Raw genomic sequence first — 6,251 nt, forward strand, 5'->3', positions numbered from 1 at the left:
ATGGCATGCTACAGTAATCAAAAGAAAGCTGGAGTCACTATACTAATTTCAGGCAAAGCAGATTTCAGAGCAAGGAAATTTATCAGGGATAAAGAAAAGATATTATATAATGCTAAAGGGATCAATTCTCCGGAGACATAACAATACTTGTGTATGCACCTAACAGCAAAGCATCCAAATACCTGAGGCAAAAACTGACTAAACTGCAAAGAAAAAATAAATAAACCCAAACTGAAGGCTTCTCTTGTAGCTCAGTTGGTAAAGAATCTGCCTTCAATGCAGGAGACCCGGGTTTAATTCCTGGGTTGGGAGGATCCCCTGGAGAAGGAAATGGCACACCATTCCAGCATTCTTACCTGGAGAATCCCATGGACTGTGGCCTGCCATGCTCCTCTGTCCATGGGGTCGCAAGAGTTGGACATGACTTAGCAACTAAACCACTATCGCTATTATAACTGAAGACTTTAACAACACGTCTTTAGGAATGAGCAGATCCAGCAGGCAGTTGAGAATGAATGTAGTTGAATATAGTAACAGCATGTCAGTTCAGTTCCGTCACTCAGTCATGTCCAACTCTTTGCAACCCCATGGACTGCAGTGTGCCAGGCCTCCCTGTCCATCACCAACTCCTGGAGTTTACTCAAACTCATGTCCATTGAGTCGGTGATGTCATACAACCATCTCATCCTCTGTCGTCCCCTTCTCCTCCTGCCTTCAATCTTTCCCAGCATCAGGGTTTTTTCAAATGAGTCAGCTCTTCGCATCAGGTGGCCAAAGTATTGGAGTTTCAGCTTCAGCCTCAGTTCTTCCAATGAATATTCAGGACTCATTTCCTTTAGGATGGACTTGTTGGATCTCCTTGCAGTCCAAGTTACTCTCAAGAGTCTTCTCCAACATCACAGTTCAAAAGCATCAATTCTTCAGCACTCAGCTTTCTTTATAGTCCAATTCTCACATCCATACATGACTACTGGAAAAACCATAGCTTTAACTAGAGGAACCTTTGTTGGCAAAGTAATGTCTCTGTTTTTTAATATGCTGTCTGGATAGGATGTTTGTGGATAGGAAGAATCAATATTGTTGAGATCTGACCTATGGATTAAACACAATTCCAATTAAAACATCAGCAAGCAATTTTGTGGATATCAACAAACTGATTCTAGAGTTTATATGAAAAGATAAGAGGTCCAAATAGTCAACACAACAGTGAAGATTAACAAAGTTGGAGAACTGATACAACAAGACTACAAGACTTACCATTAACTCACAATAAGTAAGACAATATTTTAGTGAAAGGATAGATACATACATCAATGGAATAAGATAAAAAGTGTAGAAATAGACCTATACAAATGTAGTCAACCAATCTTAGACAAGGGAGCAAAGGAAAATCAATGTAGAAAAATAAGTTTTTTCAAAAACTGGTGCTGGAATAATCGGACATCCATTTGCAAAAAAAAAAAAAAATTAGACATAGACTTTACATTTTTCACAAAAAAATGACTCAAAATTAATCATAGAAATAAAATGGAAAATCATAAAATTTCTAGAAGAAAACATAGGCAAAATCTAGGTGATCTTGGTCTGGCAATAACTTTAGACACAACATGAAAAGAATGAACCACGAAAGAAAAAATAGATGTACTTTAAGACTGGCTTCCCTGGTGGCTCAGACCATTAAGAATCTGCCTCTAATGCAGGAGACCCTGGTTTGATCTGTGGGTCAGGAAGATCCCCTGGAGAGGGAAATGGTAACCCACTCCAGTATTCTTGCTTGGAGGATTCCATAGACAGAGGAGCCTGGCGGGCTACAGTCCATGGGGTCTCAGGGTCAGACACAACTGAGCAACCAACTCCTTTATACTTACTCAGGGCTTCCCAGGTGGCGCTAGTGGTAAAGAACCTGCCTGCCAGTGCAGGAGACATAAGAGACACGGGTTAGATCCCTGGGTCAAGAAGATCCCCTGGAGGAGGGCACGCAACCCACTCCTGTATTCTTGCCTGAATCCCATAGGCAAAGGAGTCTGGTGGGCTGCAATCCATAAAGCCCCAGAGTGGGACACGACTGAAGCGACTTAGCACATACACATACTTACTCAACTGATTTGAAAACAGGTAGACACAAAAACCTGCACATAAATATTTATAGCAGCTGATTCATAATCACCAAAAACTAAAAGCAACCAAGATATCCTTCGATAGATGAGTGAATAGTCTGTGTTATATCTGTACAATGGTATCTGTAAAACACATCATAACAAACTGGGTTTACTAGGTGCAAGTGATGGCTTGTGGGGTTTTTTTTTTGTTTTTTTTTTTTTTGGCTACATGGTGGTGGTTACTCAAGCTCTTTAATAGTTTGAAATCTCCCTTAGATCTTAGTTCCAAAAATAAAATTCAGATCAGTTATGAAACTCCTCCTGCCTGCACACTGAGAGATAAAGACTTTTTATTCACTTTAAAAGGGTTAGATTTCTTACCACACAGCCTCTATAAAATGTAGTCACAGCTTTGCCAGGCTAAACCACACAAACAATTTAGGGGAGCCGTGTGTCTTCACACCCTGACCTTATACCTGCTGTCCTCTGTAATTACTAATAGCAGCCCCTTTTTACTTTCAAAAGTGTACAGTTCAGACAATATGGAACCTCTTCAGTTTTTTTTTCCAAATGGATCACCCCAACTTTTAGTATCTTGTTTTAAAGACATTTCCATCTTTGTCATATTTTATAACATGGGTCAGTGATTTGATTGCTTTGCTCAAAAGCTATCTTTTTCATTGATATCTCTTTTAGTTAAGCCTCTCCTAAGGAAGGTACTTTTCTGGCTTGTTTTGTTTAATGCAAAAATTTCCAACTTTAAGAGTTGCCACTGCGTTTTGGAGTATGGAAGACAGGAAACAAACAGAAACCTTTCTTCGTCCTGCAAGTTATGCTCATTGCCACAAGGTGGTGGTTTCCTCAAGGGAAACCCTTTCTGTGATCCAAATTGAGCACCAGGAGCATTTTCTCTATTAAAACATTTCAGAACTGTAATGTGACTGTGTAAAAGAAGAATGAACCTACTTGCTTTAAGAGCAAATCACCAACCACAGCAAATTTTTTTCCCCAGACAACTTCAGTTTTCCATGTTAGACAAGAATGTACATTTTTTGTCTAGGCTGACAAATATCTCGCTCCCAGATATTGTTTTCTTTTTCCATGAGTACCAGCATCTCCTTACTGTAAGTTGCTCTGAGGAAGGCAGCCAGACGTCTTAGAACTGGGAACTTTCAAGTCTCATAGGCTTGGGTTGGGCCCTGAACCTGCCACCTACTGCCCATATGAGCTTGGGTAAGTCGCTTCAACTTCCTCAGCCTTGGTTTCCTTGTCTTTAAAAGAAGGAGTATAACACCTCCCATTCAAGGATGTTGTGAAGAGAGACAATGTCCTTTAAAATTTCTTGACAGCAAAGCCATTATTGGTATTGTTGTTCAAGTATCACCTTCTAAAGGCAGTTTCCCAGTCAAGGATCACAGTGGCTGCTCCCTCCCCTGCCCCCAGATGGAGCTCTCTGATTAATTTTCCTCAATCAGCCTGGTAACTTTGCAACCTAAGTGATGAAGTATTGGGTGTAGAATTCTCCACACTCTGACCCTAGCTACCAGATTGATGTTTTACCAGGTTGGATTTAATGACCATAAATTTTAAATTTTTGAGGAGATTTTTAAAAATTGTTTATTGTTTTCTTTGCCCTAAGAAATCTTTTCCTAAGGAATCTGTCTAGTCCCATGAAGTTATTTTTTAATTATAATAAAAGGAGTTATTTAAAATTTATATGTAGGCTTATGAGCCATCTCAAACTCACTTTTTCACTGAAATTTTTGTTGAGATAACTGTAAATTTATACAGTTATAAAAACCATCCTGAGAAAATCTTTGTATATTGTGACAAGTTTACCCCAATGGTAATATTTTGTATAATTATAATCACAACCAGGATATTGACATCAATACAATCCACGCATCTTACTCAAGTTTCCCTAGTTTTAGTTGTACTCATTTATGTGTGTATTAGGTTCTATAGAATGTTTTCATATTTAGGTTCATGTAGCCACCACCATGGGGACTTTTCAGGTGGCACTAATGGTAAAACAAACAAACAGACAAAAAACCCGCCTGTCAATGCAGATAGACATAAGAGACGTAAGTTCAGTCCCTGGGTCAGGAAGATCCCCTGAAGGAGGGCACAGCAACCCACTCCAGTATTCCTGCCTGGACAGTATTCTCCCAGGGACAGAGAAGTCTGGCAGGTTGCAGTCCATGGGGTAGCAAAAATTCAGACACAACTGAAGCAACTTAGCATGCACGCACACCCACTGCCATAGTCAAGATTCTGAATGCAAGAATCCTTTGTGTTACCCTTTATAACCTCACCCACCTCCCTTCTGGATCTCTCCTCCTAGTCCCTAACCTTTGGCAACCAGTATTCTGCCTTCCTTTTCTAAAATTTTGTCATTTAAAAATTATCTAGTATAGCACTGGGAACCCTGCTCAGTACTCTGTAATAATCTAAATGGGAAAAGAAACTGAAAAAGAATGGATTACTTGCATAACTGAATCACTTTGCTGTATACCTGAAACTAACACAATATTGTTCATCAACTATATCCCAATAAAAAATAAAATTTTTGTGATATCTAAGTCATATCACATGGTATGTAGCTTTTAAGATTGGCCTTTTGTCACTTAGCATAATTTCCTACAGCTGTTGCATGTATCAATATTTTGTTCCTTTCTAATTGCTCCATTCCACAGTATGGTTGTACTACTGTGTGAAGTTCATTTTTGTGGGGGATGTGAGGTATAGGTCATGTCCTTTTTCCCATACAGACCTCTGATTGTGTGAGCACCATTTGTTGAAAAACTTTTCTTTACTCCATTTGGCACCTTTGTCAAATATCAATTGGTGGTTAAGTGTGAGTTTCAGGCTCTCTAGTCTATTCCACTATATTTGTGTATCCTGATGTTAAAGGAATTCCAGAAAAACATTTACTTCTGCTTCATTGACTGTGCTAAAAGCCTTTGACTGTGTGGATCACAGCAAATTGTGAAAAATTCTCAAAGAAATGGGAATACCAGACCACCTTACCTGTCTCCTGAGAAACCTGTATGCAGGTCAAAAAGCAACAGTTAGAACCAGACATGGAACAGCAGACTGGTTCAAAATTGGGAAAGGAGTACGTCAAGACTGTATATTGTAACCCCGCTTATTTAACTTATATGTAGAGTACATCATGTGAAATGACAGGCTGGATGAATCACAAGCTGGGATCAAGATTGCCAGGACAGATATCAACAGCCTCAGATATGCAGATGTCACCACTCTAATGGCAAAAAATGAAGAGGAACTAAAGAGTCCCTTGATAAGGGTGAAAGAGGAGAATGAAAAAGCTGGCTTAAAACTCAACATTCAAAAAACTAAGATCATGGCATCCAGTCCCATCACTTTATGGCAAATAGAAGGATAAAAAGTGGAAGTGATGACAGATTTTATTTTCTAGGGCTCCAAAATCACTGCAGATGGTGACTGCAGCCATGAAATTAAAAGATGCTTGCTCCTTGGAAGAAAAGCTATGACCAAACTAGACAGCATATTAAAAAGCAGAAACATCACTTTGCCAACAAATGGCCATATAGTCAAAGCTATGGTTTTTCCAGTAGTCATGTATGGATGTGAAAGTTGGACCATAAAGAAAGCTGAGCACCAAAGAATTGATGCTTTTGAACTGTGGTGTTGGAGAAGACTCTTGAGAGTCCTTTGGATTGCAAGGAGATCAAACCAATCAATGTTAAAGGAAATCAACTCTGAATATTCACTGAAGGACTGGTGCTGGAGCTAAAGCTCCAATATTTTGGCTACCTGATGCAAAAAGCCGACTCATTGGGAAAGACACTGATGCTGGGAAAGATTGAAGGGCAAAAGGTGAAGGGAGCCGCAGAGAATGAGATGGTTAGATACAATCACCAACTCAACGGATATGAATTTGAGCAAACTCCAGGAGATAGTGAAGGACAGGAAAGCTTGGTAGACCATGGGGTCACAAAGAGTCAGACATGACTTACTGACTCAATAACAAGAACAACACCAGTACTTCTCTGACTTGATTGTTATATTTGTATAGTATTATGGACTGAATTTTTGTGTCCCTTCAAAAGAAGAGAAGCAAAAAGCAAAGGAAAAATGAAAGATATACCCATCTGAATGCAGAGT

The sequence above is a fragment of the Oryx dammah genome, unplaced genomic scaffold (assembly GCF_014754425.2).
Source record: "Oryx dammah isolate SB20612 unplaced genomic scaffold, SCBI_Odam_1.1 HiC_scaffold_2, whole genome shotgun sequence".
Classification (NCBI taxonomy): Eukaryota; Metazoa; Chordata; class Mammalia; order Artiodactyla; family Bovidae; genus Oryx; species Oryx dammah.